This window comes from Erinaceus europaeus, chromosome 13, assembly GCF_950295315.1.
Source record: "Erinaceus europaeus chromosome 13, mEriEur2.1, whole genome shotgun sequence".
Classification (NCBI taxonomy): domain Eukaryota; kingdom Metazoa; phylum Chordata; class Mammalia; order Eulipotyphla; family Erinaceidae; genus Erinaceus; species Erinaceus europaeus.
In genome coordinates this window covers 10065963-10088377 of record NC_080174.1, presented here as the reverse complement: position 1 = coordinate 10088377, position 22415 = coordinate 10065963, and the positions used below count along the sequence as shown (strand labels likewise).

Sequence of the window (22415 nt, the reverse complement as noted above, 5' to 3'; positions counted from 1 at the left end):
GCTTCATTACTCGGGTGAGACCTTTCCTTTTATAGTACACTCTAATTTCATCTCAGGTGGTTCACTTTCTAACAAAGTCCCATAACCTAGATATACACCAGTTTCTGTGAGAGAGAGCTTATGTGCACACGTATCCATAAACTACTGAAAAATATATACCTAAAAGCAGAAGTACACTAGAGTTTGCAGTGAGTACCTCCCTAACACTTCCTCTTCACTATTCCAAGCTTTGGGTCCATGATTGCTCAACAAATTGTTTGGCTTCGTATGTTAACTCTCTTTTCAATCACCAGGTTCCAGATGCCACCAGGATGCTAGCCAGGCTTCCCTGGATTGAAGACCCCACCAATATGTCCTGGAGCTCAGCTTCCCCAGAGACACACCCTACTAGGGAAAGAGAGAGGCAGACTGGGAGTATGGACCGACCAGTCAATGCCCATGTTCAGCGGGGAAGCAATTACAGAAGCCAGACCTTCTACCTTCTGCAACCCTCAATGACCCTGGGTCCATGCTCCCAGAGGGCTAGAGAATGGGAAAGCTATCAGGGGAGGGGGTGGGTTATGGGGATTGGGTGGTGGGAATTGTGTGGAGTTGTACCCCTCCTACCTTATGGTTTTGTTAATTAACCCTTTCTTAAATAAAAAAAATGTTTTTAGGGGGGTTGGGGGGTAGCACAGTGGGTTAAGCGCACATGGTGCAAAGGACAAGGACTGGTGCAAGAATCTGGGTTCGAGCCCTGGACTCCCCACCTGCAGGGGAGTCACTTCACAGGCAGTGAAGCAGGTCTGCAGGTGTCTTTCTCTCCCCTTCTCTGTCTTCCCCTCCTCTCTCGATGTCTCTCTGTCCTATCCAACAAGTAATAATTCAAACCTTTTACCCCAACTGAAGAGAAAAGCTTCAGGAGTGTAGCATGCAGGTCTCCTTCTCCCTCTCCCTCTCCCTCTCCCTCTCCCTCTCCCTCTCCCTCTCCCTCTCCCTCTCCCTCTCCCCCTCTTCTCCCTCTCCTTCTCCCTCTCCCCCTCTTCTCCCTCTCCCTCTCCCCCCTCTTCTCCCTCTCCCTCTCCCTCTCCCTCTCCCTCTCCCTCTCCCCCTCTTCTCCCTCTCCCTTTCCCTCTCTCTCTCCTCCCCCGCCCCGTGTGTCTGTGTGTGTGTGTGTGTGTGTGTGTGTGTGTGTGTGTGTCTTTTGTTGCCACCAGGGTTATTGTTGGGGCTCATGTGCCATGGGGCTGGCACAACAGATACACATCTTTCAGTGACCAACTCCCCTCCCCCCTTTGATTTGATAAGATAGAGAGAAATTGAGTGGGGAGGGGTGGAAAAGTGAAAGAGAAGACACCTCAAGTACTTGCTTCCTCATGCAGGTAGGGAGGGAGTGGAGGATTGAACCTGGGACCTTAATCATCATGGTAATGCATGTGTTTAACCACATGCACCACTGCCTAGGCCCCCTATAGGTGTCTCATTTCATCTCCCAGTTTACCCCTCACTCTCATATATATTTATGTTTCTATCATAATGGAAATAAAACTTTAAAAATGAGAAAATTGGGGTCAAAGAGATAGCCATGCATGGGGCTTAGAGCTGATAGTTGATCCCTGACTTCAGGCGGGAGGTGTTATGTGATGGAACATGTGCCAGTGCTGTGGTGTCTGTCCCTCTCTCTGTTATCTTTGAATGAAAAAGTGGTGCCACAAGGTGAAATCACTCTTGCATGAAGCCCTGGTTAAACACACACACACACACACACACACACACACACACACACACACACACACACACACACACACACGCCAAAGCAATCGTGTTAGCGTTTTGTTGTTCCTGTCTCTTCTTGAGAGCTCTACACCTAGCAGCCTGGGTCTTTATTTGTGGCAACAAAATTACAGTTCCTGGGAAGCTGTGCCTTTGAGAATGAGCTCTTGTTCTTGCTGTAGCACACAACCCGTCTACAAGCTCACCATACAAAAGGCAGCATGAGTGATCTTTCTGGCCTTCCTTCCTTCCTTCTCTTTCTCCCTCTCCCTCCCTATCTCTGTCTCTCTCTGTCTCTCTCTCTCTCTCTTTCTTCCTTTCCTTTTTAAAAGTCTTTGCATTATAAATTATTCAGCTATTTCTTTTACATGGGAGAGAGATTGGGGTAGTGTTTGAGTATATATGGCATGCAAAGGATTGGACCAAAGGCCTCAGCTACACTAGCCCTGCATTCCATCAAACGAGTGACTTCTACAACTACACACTATGTTCTTTTTAGTTGTAGATATAAGCTATTGTTGTCTCAATCTATCATTTCAACTTTTTTCTTTTTTTCACTTTTATTTTTTCTTAGCTCACACTGAAAACAGAAGATTTGATTTATTTGTGCAGTTAGCTCTTTTCTGCTCATCAAACTAAATGGCTACTGATGTATTAACTTTAATTCCTACTCTTCAGATCATAGCTTGAGCAAATAGTCTGCTACTGCTAGTCAAAGGTGAGCTTTAATATGTATGATTAACCATGTTTCTATTTCTTCTGTTTCATTAGCCCCCTTTGTGTCTATAAATATAGAGCACACAGGGAAAAACCTACTATATGTACAGCAATTCATAATAATAGCCTACTGATAGAAAGTGTGTGTGTGTGTGTGTGTGTGTGTGTGTGTGTGTGTGTGTGTGTGTGTGTGTGAAAGAGAGGGAGAGGGAGAAAGAAAGAGAGAGAAAGAGAGAGAGAGAGAGAGACTCTTAGACACTTTTAAACTTACATAAAGAACCAATCAGAAAGGAGATGGGGAGACAGCACTACACTGGAACATCTCCCATGTGATATTTGGGTTCAAATCTAGGTCACATGCATGGAGAGGTACAAGGCTTAGCCAGTGAGTTTAGTGGTCTCTGTCTCAGCTAATGAAATATTTACCAAGATTTCCCTGAAATTTGTGCTTATAAGTTAATTACAGATACTCTTTCTGACAATGCACTTAAAATGAATTTTTAATTCAATTTTTTTGTGAGATAAAAGAAACCAGAGGAATACCTTGCTTATGCAGTGCCTGAAGCAAGAAATGTGCTCTACCCACTGCATTGTCTCCCAGAACCAGTCCCCACCCAATTAAATAAACACCATTAATTTTCAAAGCCATGCCATTAAAAAAAAAGTCAGTTTAATTCTTTGAGTTTCTCTAATTCTTTAGCTGTCCTTTGTTCTGGGAAAACTATGAATAGCACTTTTCTTCTACCTACTACTGCCAAGTTCTTTAGCAATAGACTATCAGCCACTGCTTATCTTACTTATTCTATTTATCTGTGGTCCCTGTCAGTTATACGTTGGAAAAAGTATGAGTCTAACAGAATGGAACAGATAATGCAAGGTAAGAGACTCATACTTTTTCCATCTCTGGTATCTCTCTCTTTTTCTCATTATAATAAATAAAAATATTTTTAAAAAGTGAAAGAATAGAAATAACTGAGCTCAAATCATTTCTTTTCTTGATTTTCTAGCAGTCATGTTAGAATGAAAGTGAGTATGCTATGTAAGCTGTCATTTTTAAAGAAAACAATGAATTCCACAAGTACTTATTGTGGGATCTCAAAAGACAAAATAATAATGTAATTATATATCTTGTGTCAAGAATGGTGTGCAGTTATCTTAATGTCCCTATTCAAAACTTACTGTTCTGAACACAGGAGCTTAACTGTTACTATGTTGTTTAGTTCACTAATACTAGAGTTTCATTTCTACTCCCCAGAGTGTTTAATGGTGGGGCATATTTAATCATCTCAAAGCAGTATCATGTAGTTTCCTGGACTGTGCATTACATGAATATGTATAAGATTTATAAATCACATTTCCTTCAAAACCCTCACATTAGCAGCTTAAAATTAAAAACAAGGAGAGAATAAAAAGTAATACATTAAAGAATTAAGTTCTAGGAGGTTTAGAAAGAATCATAGAAGTAACAGTAAAATAAAAAATAAAAATAACTAAACATATGTCCCTCAGAAGCCAGATGGAATGACAACATGGTGAAGGAATTTTTATCACTCTGTTTTCTGTGTGGGTGATTTTTATTCTTTTTTTTTTTTTCCCATTGGGAATATCATTTTTTTGTTTTCTCTCCTGTAGTACCTTATTCATGAAACACTGATTGTCTAAAAATTATCCACTTGGAACTATGCCTTCCTCTCCTCAGTGCATACTGAAAACTTTTAATATGAGGGCAGATGGTAGAACTCACGAAAGAAGTGGATCCTGACAACGAGAAGCCTTTTATCATGAGTGAAATCCAATGGCCCAAATCACTTGATGGAGATTGATATTACCTTAGTTTATCAGTCCCAGACACTGAGCATTCCACCAGGTGATTTGACTGGTTTTCATACCAGGGGATGCTCTTTTTTATTGCTTGTGTGTGTGTATCTGTGAGGGACAGAGACAGAGCAACCAGAATGTTACTTCACCATTTTACCTAGCATTGGGGTATGCACTCAACCTCACTTATGCAAAGCATGCTTCCCTTTAACAGAGACAGAGAGATACCTGCTTCAACTTCTTATGAAGCTTTTCCCCTGCAGCTAGGGCTGGGGACTTGAAGCTGGGTCCTAGTGCATGGTAATGTGTGGACTCTGTGGGGTGTGTTACACCCTCACCACTGCTCAGTATTTCTTAGCTTGCTTTTTAAATGATTTTTTAAAATTTATTGGGTAGAGACAGCCTGAAATAAAGAGGGAAAGGGGTGATAGAAAGGGAGAGAGACAGAGAGACACCTGCAATTTTGCTTCATGCAAAGCTTTCCCCCTGCAGGTGGGGTCCGGAGGCTTGAACCTGGGTCCTTGTGCATTATAACATGTGCACTCTACCAGGTGCACCACCACCCAGCCCCTATTTCTTACCTTTATGTCATACGCAGCTAAAATGAAATCAATGAGTTAAATATAAGGACCAAAATTATTGAAAGTATAAAATCCCGAAAGGATAAAAATATTTTTATTTTAAAATAAAACTTTTCTTTTTTGTTAGCAGATGGAAAGCATGCACACAAAACCGTACACTTGTACTCCATGGAATTTTCTCCTATTTCTCCATGATCTTATTTCGTTTCTCTCTCTCTCTCTCATTCTCTCTCTCTCTCTCTCTCGTCTCCTACACAAGTTCTTAACAAATTATGTCAGTCTGTATGCATCTCAATTTTCCATCTTGTTTTTTTCTGTGTAATCTATTTATTTGTACTTCTGGTTCTTTTATATATTTCTCCAAATATGATTCTGGGAATATTACATATAAATATCTATTTGCTTTAGTATTTTTAGGTAAGACAATCCACGTTAATTGCATTCTTTGGTCTTCTTTTCAATATCTGTTTTTCTACACTTATTCTTTTTTTTTTAACTTTTTTTTTTCCCTCCTCCAGGGTTATTGCTGGGCTCGGTGCCTGCACCATGAATCCACCGCTCCTGGAGGCCATTTTTCCCCCTTTTGTTGCCCTTGTTGTAGCTTCGTTGTGGCTATTATTATTGCCCTTGTTGACGCAATTAGTTGTTGGATAGGACAGAGAGAAACGGAGAGAGGAGGGGAAGACAGAGAAGAGGAGAGAAAGATAGACACCTGCAGACCTGCTTCACTGCCTGTGAAGCGACTCCCCTGCAGGTGGGGAGCCGGGGCTGGAACCGGGATCCTTACGCCGGTCCCTGCGCTTTGCGCCACATGCGCTTAACCCACTGCGCCACCGCCCAACCCCCCTTTTTTTTTAACTTTTTAAAAAAATTTATTTGTTTTGTTTTCGGGAGACATGCAGAGACACACACACACACACACACACAAAGAGAAAAACACTAGAACACTGCTCAGCTCTGGCTTATGGTGGTGCTCGGGATTGAACCTGAGACTTAGAAGCTTCAGTCATGAGAATCTGTTTGCATAGCCATTATGCTATCTCCCCTGCCCTCTTCACTTATTCTTATCTAATGCAGAATTTGCTCTCCAGTGATGTGTAGGACATTATGATAGCAAGTCCGATATAGCAACATCCCTATTGGTCTTCTGTGTTTTCCTTCTATGGGATAAGCAGACTCCTGAGTCAGCCTCAAATTACCATTTGTAAGGCTGAGAGAAAGAATTCAGCTGGGGGGCCAGGTGGTGACTCACTTGGTTGAGTGCACACATTACACTCTGGGGGAGCTGGGTTCGAGTCCCTGGTCCTCACCTGCAGGGGGAAAGCTTCACAAGTGGTGAAACAGATTTGCAGGTGTCTCTGTCTCTTTCCTTCTCTATCTCCCCCTCCCTTCTCAATATTTCTCTTTGTCTTTTTTCTTAAATTGTTATTTATTTATTACTGGATAGAGACAGAGAGAAATTGAGAGGGGAGGTGGAAATAAAGAGGGAGAGAGACAGAGAGACACCTGCAGCCCTGCTTCACCACTTGTGAAGCTTTCCCTCTGCAGATGGGGACCAGGGGCTTGAACCTGGGTCCTTGTGCACTGTAATGTGAGTACTTTACCAGGTGCGCCACTGCCTGCCCCCTCCCCAGTATTTCTCTGTCTCTATCTAATAATAAATAGACACAAAGAAATTTAAAAAGAGGGAAAAAAACTTCAGCTGGGAGATTTGGTAGTAACTGAAAAAAACCTACAAAGGGGAGTCGGGCTGTAGTGCAGCGGGTTAAGCGCAGGTGGCGCAAAGCACAAGGATGGGCATAAGGATCCCGGTTTGAACCCCGGCTCCCCACCTGCAGGGGAGTCGCTTCACAGGCGGTGAAGCAGGTCTGTAGGTGTCTGTCTTTCTCTCCTCCTCTCTGTCTTCCCCTCCTCTCTCCATTTCTCTCTGTCCTATCCAACAACGACGACAACAACAATAATAACTACAACAATAAGACAACAAGGGCAACAAAAGGGAATAAATAAATAAAATAAATATTTTTTAAAAAGCCTACAAAGAACTAAAACTGAAAGAGTTCAAGAACCAACATTGAAAGAGTTCTATTTCTAAGTGTGGTTTCCAAATCACCAGATCATCATCATAATCAATTATTTTAAGAGAGATACAGCACAGGATAAGTGTACCAGGAGGCCGCACCTGGGTACTGTGTCGCAAAACCACCCTCACAGGTGAGTCAACTCCTATTTTAAAAATTTTATTTATTTATTACTGGATAGGGACAGAGAGAAATTGAGAGGGGAGGTGGAAATGAAGAGGAAGAGAGACAGAGAGACACCTGCAGCCCTGCTTCACCACTTGTGAACCTTCCCCTTTGCCAACTCCTCCACGAAATTCTTTTGTTCATCAAGATTTTTTCAGTTTACTCATATTTTTTTTTTACTGGTGATGTGTTTATAAATTTATTTTAGAGACCTTATCATTTTCACCGATATCTTCAGATGAGTATGAATGCATATTTGACCAAGTATGGGGGCTGTTCAGCCTTTTCTTTCTTCTTTCCTCCCTCCTTCCCTTGGTTCCTTTCTTAATTTTTTAAGTTATCTTTATTTGTTTATTAGATAAAGACAGCCAGAAATGGAAAGGAAAGGGGGAGACTGAAAGAGTAAAAGACAGAAAGACACCTTGTAGCACTGTTTCACCACTTGCAAAGCTTTCCCCCTGCAGGTGGGGACTGGGGTCTGCAATCCACGTCTTTTCACTTAACCAGGTGTGTTACTACTTGGCCCCTCCTATTTAATTCTCACTATCGCTATTTATGCAAAATGGAAGGCATGAGGTGATGCCTCTCACTCTACAGTTCAGACACTTAAAATTATCTCTGTTTTTTAAATTTTGATACAGCGTATATTTAATTAAAAATAATAGAAAATATCTTGCAAGGTAAAGTGCTTTCAGAAGTTAAATAAGATTAAGTGCTGATTTATTTGCTTTCTACTTTTAATTTAACAAAGGAGGGTCGGTTACTTACAGTCCTGACTACAGTGTTATTGACTGGGTTTAGCTAAGTCAAAAGACAGTCACTTATTAAATGTTAACCAGTTAAGTTCAATTCATTAAATTGAACATTGATTGAAGCAATACACAATAAAATATTCCTAAACTACGTTCAAACCCCTGGCCCCCAGCGGTAGGGGGAAGCTTCAGCGCTGTAGGTGGTCTTCTATCTTTTTCTCTTTCTATCTCTCCTTCTCAATTTCTCTCTGTCTCCAACCAATGATAAATAAGTAAGTATATTAAAAGGGCTGAACAGCCCCTCATAGTTTATTGTACTCGTGACAACTGCCTTATAAAATATTATTTTCTCCAATGAAATTATTTGAGCAAAAAAGATCACTTTTATTTATAAATAAAAAATAAATTCACTCAGATACTTACCTCTTGTATGTAATTATCACTTATGAAGGAAAATAAATATTTAAATTGAATCAACTGAAGGCTGAGAATGTGTGTGCTTAATCAGGTGCACCACAGCCTGGCCCTATCAGAGCAACTTTTTCTCACAGGAAGGTTGGTGGATTTTATCATGCAGGTTACATGGTTAATGTTAATCAGAAATTCCAGATTTGGAATACCATTTTGAGTGGAGAAGCTGGGATTACAGTGAGGTTAGGTTGGGCTCCAATATGTCTAACTGTTTTGTACTTACCGCTTCTATCTCTCTCTTTCTCTCTCTTTTTCAAATAATGAAAACTATTCTTATCTTTCTTCTTTTTTTATTGCCACCAAGGTTATTGCTAGTGCTCAGTGTCACAGCTCCCTGCATCTATTCTCCCTCTTTTTTTTTTTTTTAAAAAAATTCTAATTGATAGGAAAGAGAAAAATTTATAGGGGGAGGGGCAGATAAAAGGGGCAGATAAAAGGGAGCTGTACTTCTTCACAGCTCATGAAGAGTCCCCCCTTGCAAGTAGGAACCAGGAGCTTGAACCCTAGGACAGTCTTACAGGTATCAAGTGGTATCTCATTATTTGCCTCTCTTTGATGATCAGTGATTTTGAGCACCTTCTTATGTATCTGTTGGCCCTCTGGATCTCTTCCTAGGTGAGATATCTGCCCATGTCCTCACAACATTTTCTAGTGGTGTTGCTTGTTTTTTTTTTATCTTATTTTATCTTATTTATCTATTTATTTATTGGTGTTAAGATTGCTGAGATCATTATGTATTTTGGTCATTAATCCTTTGTCTGAGGTGGTTTATGTAAATATCTCCTCCACTGTTTCCATGGTGATACCGTTTGCTATGCAGATGTTTTTTTATTTTGATGTAGTCCCCTTGGTTTATTTTTGCTTTTGTTTTCTTTGCTTTGGATGGGAATCCTTGAAGGCTTTTTTGAAACACATGTCCTGAAGGGACACACATCTTTTATGTGGAGAAACACAAAATTAATAGCATCATAGTCAAGTTCTGTGCTAATGTTTTATAAGGTTACTAGATACTCAAGGACTAAACAGTAGAAATCCACTATAGATTAGTAAATTGCTTGTGATTCTGTCAAAATAGATAAAATTCAGTAGAATAAAATGGAAGTGAGTGATTGGAAGAGACTTTAAGTAGAAGGACATATCATTGTTTTTCAGTAATGTGCATATGTAATATATTTTCATACCTTTCTTCTCCCTCCCTCAGAGCAGTTAGTGTCACCCATTATTAAATCATGTATCACACCAATTAGCAAAGTTACCACTAAAAAAAGAACCAACAAAAGACAAAACCAAGAAAAATGAGGATGGAATACAGTGTGGAGAAACTGGAATCCTCGAATAATGTTGGTTAGTAAGTAAGATGATATAGTCACCCTAGAAAATATAAGACGTATCATCAAAAAATTAAAAATAGCGGGCCAGGCTGTAAATGAAATCATTGTTATGTTCAAGGACCCGGGTTCAAGCCCCTGGTTCGCACTTGCAAGGGGGAAGGTTTAGGAATGGTGAAGCAGTGGTGTGTCTCTTCTTCTCTCCTTTCTCTCCTCCTTCCCTCTCAATTTATTTCTGTCCCTGTCCAACAAGTAACTATTAAAATAATTCTACAACTTAGACATTCTATTTCTGTTTACATAAACAGTGACTGAAAGTTGAATCTTTAGTGGGGTCTATATGTCCATCTATAAGTTTGTAGTATCATTATTCCTGAAAGGTTGAAGAAGAATGGCCAATGTCTATATAAGTGTTGGTATGCATGAGACCCCTTCTGTTTCATTTGGTTTAAATCCCCCCTGCTTAACACTATTCTATTTACATAACCACTTCATTCTATTTACATAACCACTGTTAACAAGTTCCACCCTCCCTCCAGGGCATTGGTGGTTCAGTGATAGGATTCTCGCCTAATCTGCCCCCTCTTTGTCACACTCTGATTTTCACCAGTCACTTTTCTCTCCACCCTCTCTATGTCACATCCTGTTTCCACCTTACTTGGCAAGTATATATAAAGACAGCATTGTGATTTTTACAGTACTTTACCTTTAGTTTAGCTCAGCTCGGCTTAGATTGTGCTGCATCCTGCATGAATAAAGAGATACTGCCTACAGCTCAACCATGAGTCCCTGGTCATCTGTTACCTGCCCGTGAAGCCAGCCCAGCGAAAACAACATAACCCATCGAAAACAACATATAAGGATGTTTAAACAAACAAAGTATAAAACAAACAAGGTATGACATAAGTCAATTACAAGAAGATAAGCACTATATGTTTCTATTTACTGAATTATCTAGAATAGTCATATTCAAAGAAATAGAAAGTAGAATGATGGCTCACCAGGACAAGGAGGAGAGGTGGAGAGTTATTAATGCATGCTGTTTTAGTTCTGCAAGATAAACAGAAAGATTTGATGATTGGTTGGACTGTAATGTGCCGATGACGATTTTTCATATATGTAATTCAAGAAAATTTAGGAGTAAATTCTACAACAGTCCTCAAAATATAGCTTTATTTCATTTGAAGAACAACTAAGTCAGAAGAATCTACTTTCTGTTCAGAGCCCTCCAGTGGTTTCCATCTCAGCATCTGAATATTTTTAAATGGTCCCAAAGAGCATAGCTGTCAGCGTTCTGACCTTACTTACACTGGGCTGCTCTTTCACAGATCATTCTGTCCCAATTATACTGACATCTGAACCGCTTCCTGACTATTTCAGACATGCTTGCGCTTTATTCTCCTCCATGGTCACACCAAAGACTCTTGGCTTTCTTTCTTTATGGACTGAAAAATCTAGGAGGAGAGAGTCAGCAACAATAATATTAAATTGGAGATCATCAATGACAAATTCCATCAGAAAGGAAATGCAATAATTTTCTGCAAAACAATATATAGATTCATCCTGGTTGGATGTTATCCGGGAAAATGAAGATCTATGATTTTCATTCCAGGAAACTCTGTAGAAAAAAAGTTGAAGGATAAAGGGACTATATTCTATTTTAACACTTTAAAATATAACCTTTCGCTCTTACTTCAAGGGACTGTAGTGCTGTAATAAATTAATTTATCAGTATTTTCTTCTATCAAACCAGAGTCCTCCTTTTCTATGGAGAATGACTTGACTGTTATAAATATGTGTGTATACATGTTTACAGCTGACTATAACCCTTTTGTCCACTCTCATAAAGAAAAACTGTTGTGTGATGGAAAATAGATGCTTCCAATCTCATGGAATAGCTGGGCTTATGGCTGGAAAGTCTACATACGTCTGAGATATCTTCAGGGAAAATTTGAGGAGTCATTGCCTTAGAGTTGAAATTTCTTGATCTCCTGTTGACTACAGTATTATAAGATCTGGATTAAACTATCATTTTCTCATCTAAATGGTATTATCACTAGATCCCTAGTTGCTATGCTCCCTGTAGAGCACTTCTGACTTCACGATGTTATTTGTTTTCAGAGAAACAATATTTTCACAGTTTAATATCATTTCTTAGCATGGAAGAACTTAATGCTTGCTCCATTAAACAGTAAGTGCATCTGGCTCAGAAAACTTAATTTCTCTTAAAAAATTTTTTTTGTCTACAAAATTCTAATTGTAATTAGGAAATCTGATTTTGTCTAACTCCCATCTTTTTGGTTATTGTTTTAGTTTTTAATTATTTCATTTGTGGAGGGTAATAGTTTATAGTATAGTTGTTGACACATGGCTACAGTTTCTCATCTCCTTGTGACCAATGTCTGTAAGACATTCTCACCTCAAATAAGTTTTTTTTTGTGTGTGGCATTAATGATTGATAGTTAATACAGATGTTGATACCTGGATAAAAATCTCTCAGTATTCTACAAAACACTCTCACTTCCAGCTTAAGTCCTCCTCCACCACCATGCACCAGGACCCGAAAGCCTCCCATCTCTCAGAGACCTTTATTTTGGTGTGAAATCTAATTTTCTTTTTCACCATCATGTAGCAAGACTTTAATGGCCTTTCCACTCCCTTTTCCTCACTTTCTCCATAGTCCTTTGCTGTGGAGCAATATACAATACACCAAACACAGTCCAGGTTTCTCTGTGTTTTATCTTAACTGAACCAAAATTAAAAAGAAGTATAAAACAAAACCAATAGCAATGATAGAATCAGAAATTTAAAAGTAAAAGAGATAAGCTGATATATTCCTATCAGAAATTTAAATGCTTTCAGTGTTAAGCAAGTCAAAAAAAAAAAACTAGGAACCCTTCTTTTCCTAGATGTATTTTAACTTAGGGTAACTTTTAAAAAAAAACACCGAGTTACAAAAGTTCAATTTAGTAATTAGTTACATGTCATTCAGGTAGTAGTGAATAAACAACACTTTATTTGTGGAAACAAGCATACTTTAGAACTACCGATGTTTACAATCAAATGATGAAATCAGTTAGTTAAGGGTGGTTTAATTTTATATCATCATTGACTCAGATAATAAAAGCTTTGATTAATTAGACCAAGTGAATATCCCTTCATCTCAGGAAATATTTTTATTGCATACACAGTTTTTATCCTTCTACTGATCATTTATAAAAACTGCACCTTACTATGTTAAGACCTGAAGTATATATGTATTATATAGACATACATTTTAAATGCATACATGTGTACATATACATACAGTCAGTGTATGTAAAAATATATTTCATAATAAGCAAATGTCTGTAGGACCAGAGAAGTAGCTTACCATGTAGGATGCCATTCCTGACGCATGTATCAGGAAAGAATCCCAGTATCACTTGGGAGTGCCACCGCCTTAGGGAAATTTCTCTCATTCTGTTTTTTTCCATCAATCTATTTGAATAAAGCAGTCATTTGAGAGCAATGAAATCATGTTTGTGCAAAGCCCAAGTTATAGATACAAAAGTATGCATAATATAATACACAGAATATGTAGATAGAGTAAACTAACATATAGATGCATAAAAAATTAAACATTGATGTATACACTCATAATAAAGACATTATCTTTACATATGTACATATATATGGAAAAAGAGTGACTTAAAATGTTCTGACGATAAAATTCAGTATTTTATATTTTATTAAAAAAAAAACACTGACAAAACCATAGGATAAGAGGGGTACAACTCCACACAATTCCCACCACCAGAACTCCATATCCCATCCCCTCTCCTGATAGCTTTCCTATTCTTTAACCCTCTGGGAGTATGGGCCCAGGATCATTGTGGGATGCAGAAGGTGGAAGGTCTGTCTTCTGCAGTTGCTTCCCTGTTAAATATGGGCATTGACAGGTCGATCCATACTCCCAGCCTGCCTCTCTCTTTCCCTAGTGGGGCTGGGTTCTGGGGAATCGGAACTCCAGGACACATTGGTGGGGTTGTCTGTCCAGGGAAGTCTGATTGGTATCATGCTGGTATTTTGTTTGTTTCTAATAGAAGGTAATAGAGAGAGTGGAAGAGAGAGATAGAGATAAGGGGAGACAGTCTTAACACTGCTCCACTACTTGTAAAACTTCCCTCCTGCATGTGGAGACCCAGGGTTTGACTGGATTCTCACTCATGGTAATATTTGTTCCCTTGTAGATGCACCACCAGCTAGCCTCAAAAGTTAGAATTTACAAAAGTTCATAGATATTTTTCTGCCCACATACTTGGTTTGATTAGTTCTGTGCACAGAATAAAACTGAGCAACTTATTCATATTTTAGTATTTATCTCAGTTCTTACCCTAGATTGTAGGATTCTGATAAATTGTCTGAAATGTAATTCATTCACTTACAACATAGGGGATTATTTGGCCCTTACCAAAATTTAGTAAGAAAATCAGATTGAGATGGGTGAAAACATTTTTTAGAACACTATTGCCAAATATGTGACCAAAATATGTTTATATCTTAAACTACCTATTCAAATTATGTTCAATCAAGAGAAGAAACAGCAACTAGGCCCTCCTTAGTTTGATTTTTCTTGAAGTGTTTATTCAAACAGGATCACAACTGGTTTATCTTTGTCTTAAATATGTGGAGTAGGCAAACCACATAGGTGATTTCACCTATAGTTACCCCATGGCGCTGGGTCTGTTTGAAAGACATTCAATGTTCAGGTGGGATTAAGGGGGTTACTAACATTAAATTACTACTGGTGTGATGTTCAGTCTCAGATGATCTTTCATGAGTAAGAAGGCATAGCTGTCATTTAAAGTTCTCTCCTGGTTTTAATGGTATACTGGGAAAAACGGATTTTAATATTACAGCTCTAATACTTCTGCTTACAGTTCACTTTGGTGTGTCATGCTGTCGAGAAAAGACGGGAAAAAATATTATATTAACCCCAAGCACAGGGGGATTTTTTTTTTTTTAATAGAAAAGAGATGTAGGGCTCATGTTGGTCATAAGAAAATGCTTCTACAGCTACTTAGAAGGTTCCATCTATATCCCCATGAAACTCTTTGTAATAACAAAGACTAAAAGCTAGGCTGAGGATAACCTAGCAACAGAGCGCCTTTTGGTTAAAAGTCAGCTGACCTAACACCACTTCTGAACAGAGTGCCAGTGATAGATAAAGATGTGAGCCCTGGGAACAGATTGACTTGGGTCTGATTCCCAGACTCTCCACTGTGAAATGTATAATCCTGGACAATAAACTTGGTTCCTTTGGGCTTTGATTTATTCATCTGTAAGTGGGTATGAGAAGTATATGTGTCTCACAAACCTATTCTGATGGCTATGTGAATTGACAGATAAAGTACTTGCGAGATTGCTTGGAACTTAGTGAGTGTAGGCAATCTATATCTATATCTATATCTATATCTATCTATCTATCTATCTATCTATTTATCTATGTTCAGTCATTAGGTAATGAGATATATTAGGATCAAACAGATATAAAAGGTCAGGATCTAATACAGAAAGCAGAAATGCAGGCTATTTTTTTTTTTTAAACCAGAGCACTGCTCAGCTCTGGTTTATAGTGGTGCAGGGGATTGAACCTGGGACTTTGGAGCCACAGGCACCAGAGTGTAGGCTATTTTAATACTGAAATAGACTTGTTACAGAATAAATTCTGAAGGATTACAAAAATACCTACACAGATGTTTTTGCAAGAAATGCTGCATACTAGGATGAAGAACTTAAAGAAGTCAAAGTGTAATAAATTGCAACTAGAAAAAGACAATATTGACCTCAAAACTAGATCATTTGATTACTTGCCATGACATTGATAATACAGCTTTCCATTAAGGAAATACGATAAAACACAGTAGGATGATGATATCTATTCAATATATAATTTGCTTGTTCACATGACCAATTTATTTTATTTACATTATCACCAACTTAATTCTTATGAATATGTCCCCTGTAAGTATATGTTTTAATATTTTCAGATAAAGGATAGTTACAAGTTACAACTTTATAATATTGGCAATAATAACTACTATCGGATAAATTCCAACTTGTGGTCCTCACTTATTTCTGGTGCTATAGGTACACATATGTTTATTTATTATTTTTTAAATTTCTTTATTGGGGGAGTAATGGTTTGCAGTCAACAGTAAAATACAATAGTTTGTACATGCATAACATTTCCCAGTTTTCCACATAACAATACAATTCCCACTAGGTCCTTCTCTGCCATCATGATCCAGGACCTGAACCTTACCCCAACCACCCAGAGTCTTTTACTTCGGTGTACTACACCGTATAGATATACACTTATTCATCATAGAAGTCATTATTTTTACTTCAACAGAAATATTTTAGCATAAATATTTCCTTCTGAGTCTGATAATTTTTTGCACTGAAACGTGTCAAAATGATGATTTTATGATTTGAGTTATTATTATTCATGGCCTTCTTTTAAACCATTATTTCTCATTGTGTTCTGCCCTTCAGCAGAGATAAAATTATCAATCTTTCCTCTGAAAGTGTCTGCATTTTATCTGCATTTATTTTTGCCCTGACTAGTTCATTATCAGACACGAATTAGTTTCCTTTATGTGTTAGAAAAAGCATCAAGGGAAAGGTTATATTATCTTCATCTGGTATTTTGGAAGCTTCCCTTTCTCTTTTTCTCCACTTCCCCTTTTTGAGAAGATAACAAAAATGTAAGAGAAACAGAAATATAAGTCCACTTTCCTTTTGAGATGCAAAACCATAAGTTTTTGAAAAATTTCAAATTAATTCTGGAATGCATTTTCCATTAATTAGCTGTAAAATGGCTTTAGGTTAGTTTTAGAAAGCTTTAGAAACAGGAGAATTTTTTAAAGAAAATCACCAAAAAGGAGATCTTTTGCTATCAATTATCCATAGTTCAAACATCCATCAAAGTGAGCACATTAATTTATTTTCTCAAATAGCTGAAAGGGAATTTTTTTTGGGCAATTTGAAATGTTATTAATGTTGTTTTCTTCTAGAGGCAATTGCCCTTTCATCATGATTACACCTTGAAAATTCTGAGGAAAATAACATTTTTATCTCTTTCACTTTACAAAATCTCTGGGGACATCTTCAATAAAACATCAAGGTCAGTATTTCTCAAAAGGTTAATAGGCAACTGTTCTCGAAACGTAATCATAAATTTCCTTGCAAAATGTTAATTACTAACTTGTTTTTGACGTAGAAAACAAGTTACAGTTGCTGCAGGTTAGTGTCACAGATACTTAGTACTTTGCAAATAATTAATTGCACCATTTATATATTTGTAGTATTTCAAATGTATAATCTCTTTAATTTTGTGTAGTTTTACTATGTAGACATCTTTAAAAGTACCTGTAAATATTGCTATTCTAAGTGTACAATCGTAGTCATTTAAGATTTGAATTAAGCACATTTTTTAAATAATAAACAATATTTTATATGTAATGAAAATGATTTGGAAAATGCTTTAATCCCATTTTTTTTCTTAGTAATGAGACTACTAGGGTGAAAAGGTATATGTGTACAGTATTCTTTAATGTTGGTATGCTTTTAAAAACCCCTTCTGTTTCATTTGGTTTAATGTTGTTAAAATTCGGAGGCTCCAACAGGCCGGGCTAGCTTCACGGGCAGGTAACAGAGACGACCAGAGACATACGGCTGGGCAGGGAAGCTGTATTTCTTTATTCAGGAACAACGATTCATAAACTAACCCAAACTAATCACCAAACAGAACTCTCTTGTCTCTTTCCCTTGCGGTGGCGCCAAGCACTCTCAAACTCTGGAACTCTGGAACTCTCTCGGGGTTCCTTGGGGTGGGGACAAACAGGCCCACGAAACTAGCAGGACTGAACCAATTTTCTTGGCAGGGGGAGAGCTAGAACAACCCAATGTAAAGCATACAACAGTTTAAATCCCCCCTGCTTAACACTATTCTATTTACATAACCACTTCATTCTATTTACATAACCTCTGTTAACAAGCACCACTTTCCCTCCAGGGCATTGGTGGTTTAGTGGTAGAATTCTCACCTGCTCCACCCCCTCTCCTTGTCACACCCTGATCCTCTCCTTGTCACACTCTGATTTTCACCAGTCACTTTTCTCTCCACCCTCTCTATGTCACATCCTGTTTTCACCCTACTTGGCAAGTATATATAAAGACAGCATTGTGAGTTTTAGGGTACTTTAGTTTAGTTTAGCTTAGCTCAGCTTAGATTGTGCTGCGTCCTGCATGAATAAAGAGATACTGCCTACAGCTCAACCATGAGTCCCTGGTCGTCTGTTACCCGCCCGTGAAGCCAGCCCGGCAAAAACAACACTTTACTGTATGTACATATACCTTTTTATTACCGTTACATTTCTAGAATATGATTTTTTTTTTAAAAAAAAGGCTACCACCAGTTGGGAGGCTAAAGTATCCTGGGTGGAATAAATAGATCTTTGTCCAGATGGGTGGTGGGAATGGTATGGAAAACTCCTCCTTTTTATCTTATAATTTTGTAAATCAATATTAAGTGATTAAAAAAATCAGTGTCACTCATGCATGAAATATCATTTTCTTCTAACATATTGCTTAAGATTGACCTGGGAGATCACAGCATCTCCAGGACAACCAGAGAAAAGAAAAGATGTGGATTTAAAGGACTAGCAGTCTTGTGGAACAAGGGTCTTAAAAAACCTTTCAAGAGACAAGTGTGCCTACCTCTAGACATATTCCTGGCAAGTACATGAAGCTTGCAGAGGGTACAGGGTGTTCCCCTGGAGCGTTTAAGTGATGATCCTGAACAGGAAGTTCAATCTCTAGGGATTGTGACGTTTGGAAAATTGGAATATGAATCTTTGGGATTGTGGTATTTGAGACTGTGTTTTTAAGAATTACGATTGGTTCCAAAACGGAGACCCCCCAAATCTTCATCGGCAATATTCTTTCCTTTAGGTTCATGATTAGTCAACAGTTTGTTCAGCTTTATGTCTTAACTCTTTTTCAGCCACCAGGTTCCAGATGCTACCAGGATGCCAACCGGACTTTCCTGGGAAGACGACCCCACCAATGTGTCCCGGAGCCCCTCCTCCCCAGACCCCTCCTCCCCTAGGGGAGTATGGATCAACCTGTCAACACTCATGTTCAGTGGGGAAGTAATTACAGAAGCCAGACCTTTCACCTTCTGTACCCCATCATGATCCTGGGTCCATCCTCCCAGAAGGATATAGAATAGGAAAGTTATCCAGGGAGGGCATGGGACAGGGAGTTCTGGTGGTGGGAATTATATGAAATTGTACCTTTCTTACCTTATGATCTTGTCAATAGTTTCATTTTATAAATATAAATAAATAAGTAAATAAATCATGATTGGTACTATTACCTCGACTGCCAGCAAAGGGAGAAGGTCAAAATAAAGAACACCCTTGGTCACCTCATTCTACTCCACTTCCATAGATCAAAGCTGCCACCCAGTTGAGCAGGAGCTGACTCCTAGATTCATATAGAAAACTCCTCCACTCCTCCAGTGGTCCAGGAGATTTCTCAGTGAATAAAATGCTGGATTCTCAAGCATGATGTCCCAAGTTCGATCCCCAGTAGCACATGTACCAGAGTGATTCCTGGTTCTTTCTCTCTCTCCTCCTATCATTTCTCATGAATAAATAAAATCTTTTTTTAAAAAAGAAAATAGAAAGCTCACTCAATAGTGGTTTGCCTGCTATTCCAGTGACTGAAATTATCCTGCTTTTCATGTAATTATGAGACCATCATTTAAGTGGTTCAATCTCTGTTCCATGGAAACAAATGTCAAACCAATTAGCAGAAGCGATTCACTCCTCAGATTGAAATTTTGGAAGCAGTGATAGCCACAGTTCCCCAAAAAGTGATTTCCATCTGCACACATTCTGGACATCTTTGGTTCCTGTTATTGTCAACTTTGTATGTGTGTAGAGATTTAGAAAGTGCCAAGGGGTGGAAGAGATATTATAGAGGAGAGATACAAAAGATTTTTCATGCCTGAGATTCTGAAGTCCCAGGTTCCATGCTCCACGACACTAAAAACTAGAGCTAAGCAGTGCTCTGCTTAAAAATAAAAATAAAATAAGGCAGAGGAAATAGCATAATGGTTATGCAAAAGACTCTCATGCCTGAGGCTCCAAGGTCCCAGGTTCAGTTCCCTAGCCATCATAAGTCAGAGCTGTTCAGTGCTCTGGTGAAATAAATAAAAAAGTAATACAACAAAACCAAAAAGAAGATGTGAGGACCCAATTCACAAATGTTCCATCTCAAGTGATACTCTAATGTACAGCTTGTGCTAGCTACACAGATGGTACTACGATCTTAACTGATTTTGACACAGCAATGGGAGGTTCTGAATATTTTGAAGAAGAAATTCAAAAATATATTCTTGAGCCACCCAAGGTATAGGCCTGAGGTAATAACTCTCCTTGTATAAATCTAGATGGCATTTCCAACCAGCAGCAGTACCCAGAGAGCAAAAGGAAAGAAGGAAGAAAAAAAGAAAGGAAGAAATCACATATCCCAATTGTATTTGTATTTGGGGGGGAAAGAAACATAAACAGTATTCATTAACCAACTGATGATATTAGAAACCAGGGTGGATGCACCTTCTTAAACCTACGTCTTCTTATTTACATATTTTCTGTGAAATATTAAGTGATAGAACAGTATGACCCCAGTCACTGGTATCACTCAATTCTTTTATTTGTTTAGCAGTGGGAATTTTGTCCATGAGACTGATTTTCTTTTAAGAAATATTTTATGTATTCATTTATTGGATAGTGACAGAAAGAAATTGAAATTGAAGGAGGGGATATAGAGGGGAAGAGAAAGAGAGACCTGCAGCATTGCTTCACCATTTGTGAGGTTTCCCGCCTGCAGGTGGGGAGGCGGGGTTTGAACCACCTCCTTGAGCAAGGGAACATGTGTGCACCACCAAGTGCACCGTCACCCGTCTTCCAATGATAAAATTTCATCGTTCCAGTTTCAATAGTTTCTCAACTGAGAACAAGATTATATGTTCTACCAGTTGTGTCACCATCCAGCCCCTAACAGAAATATTTTTTAATATAAACTGGCCTCCCAGAAGCTGTTGTTTTTTCTTCCTCCCCTCCCTGCCCTTTCTTTATTTTTTATTTGATAGGACAGAGAGAAATTGAGAGGAGAGGGGAATACAGACCCCTGCAGATCTGTTTCACCACTTGTGAAGCTTCCCCCATGCACACTGGGAGCTGGGGCTCCAACCCCATACCCTTGCAGTGCTAATATGTGTTCTCAACCAAGTGTGCCACTGCCCAGTCACTGGTTGACTTTTTAAAAAAGGTATAATGATCTAAAATTAGAAAAGATGGATCCTATACAGATTAAACAACTTTAGTTAATACATCAGTATGAAAACACAATAAAAAATCGAAGGGGTAACCTCAATCTACAAGGCAAAAATGAGAGTTTATCAAAGAAGCCATAGAAATCTTAAAACACAAGGTCAAGTGCCAGATGGACTTGAATGCACAGCACTAAAGATTTTTTATTCAAGCAAGAATGGTACAAATAAAGCTAGTAGATTATGGACAGGGAAAAGAGGATGGCGATGTCTGAAATAACAGAGAATTGGTCTTTCAATGTCTAACGCAGTTTAGCGGATGATGTAGAGAAGTTAGCTATGCTAGGAGAATATTGGGAGATTTAAGGAAGAGAAAATGTTAAGAGGCTATTGACTTGTGTTTTCTTTTCTAATCTTGTTTTTCAACTTCGGCCTGAGAGTGAGATCAAGATTAGAAAAGAAAACACAAGTCGAACCTGAAATGGAATTGGAGTATTACACCAAAGTAAAAGACTCTGGGGTGGGTGGGTGGGTGGGGAGAATACAGGTCCATGAAAAATGATGAATGAAATAGTGGGGGTTGTATTGCTAAATGGGAATCTGGGGAATGTTATGCATGTAAAAAAAAAAAAAAGAAGTAGAAACGCAAAGCAGAAATTGACTGAGTTTGGAGTATGGCACCAAAGTAAGAAAGCAGAAGTATACTAGAGTTTGCAGTGAGTACCTCCCTAATACTTCCTCTCCACTTTTCCAAGCTTTGGGTCCGTGATTGCTCAACAATTTGTTTGGCTTTGTATGTTAACTCTCTTTTCAGTCATCAGGTTCCAGGTGTCATCAGGATGCCGGCCAGACTTCCCTGGATTGAGGACACCACCAATGTGTCCTGGAGCTCAGCTTCCCCGGAGACCCATCCTACTAGGGAAGGAGAGAGGCAGACTGGGAGTATGGACCAACCAGTCAACGCCCATGTTCAGCGGGGAAGCAATTACAGAAGCCAGACCTTCTACCTTCTGCAACCCACAACGACCCTGGGTCCATGCTCCCAGAGGGATAGAGAATGGGAAAGCTATCGGGGGAGGGGGTGGGATATGGAGATTGGGGGGTGGGAATTGTGTGGAGTTGTACCCCTCCTACCCTATGGTTTTGTTAATTAATCCTTTCTTAAATAAAAAATAAATTAAAAAAAAAAAGGCTATTGAGCTCATCAAAGATGCTCAGGCTCATTGAGAATCAGAGATGCCGATTAAAGCAACATAGTGCTATCATATTGATTCATCTGCAGGCGATGAGACTGTAATAGCAAGACTGGCTGTCTTCTTCTTATTTTCTATTGTCACTCATGTGACTTCTTTGCTGTAGGAAGA

General features: G+C 38.7%; 1 long non-coding RNA gene across 1 annotated transcript; it reads left to right on the top strand.

Moving 5' to 3' along the window:
- The first annotated feature begins 6981 nt into the window (after positions 1-6981).
- Positions 6982-18852, top strand: LOC132542476 (uncharacterized). Its single transcript, XR_009553486.1, has 3 exons — positions 6982-7079; positions 16724-16833; positions 18715-18852. It is a non-coding gene; the product is annotated as an uncharacterized LOC132542476 (long non-coding RNA).
- The last annotated feature ends 3563 nt before the right edge of the window (positions 18853-22415 follow it).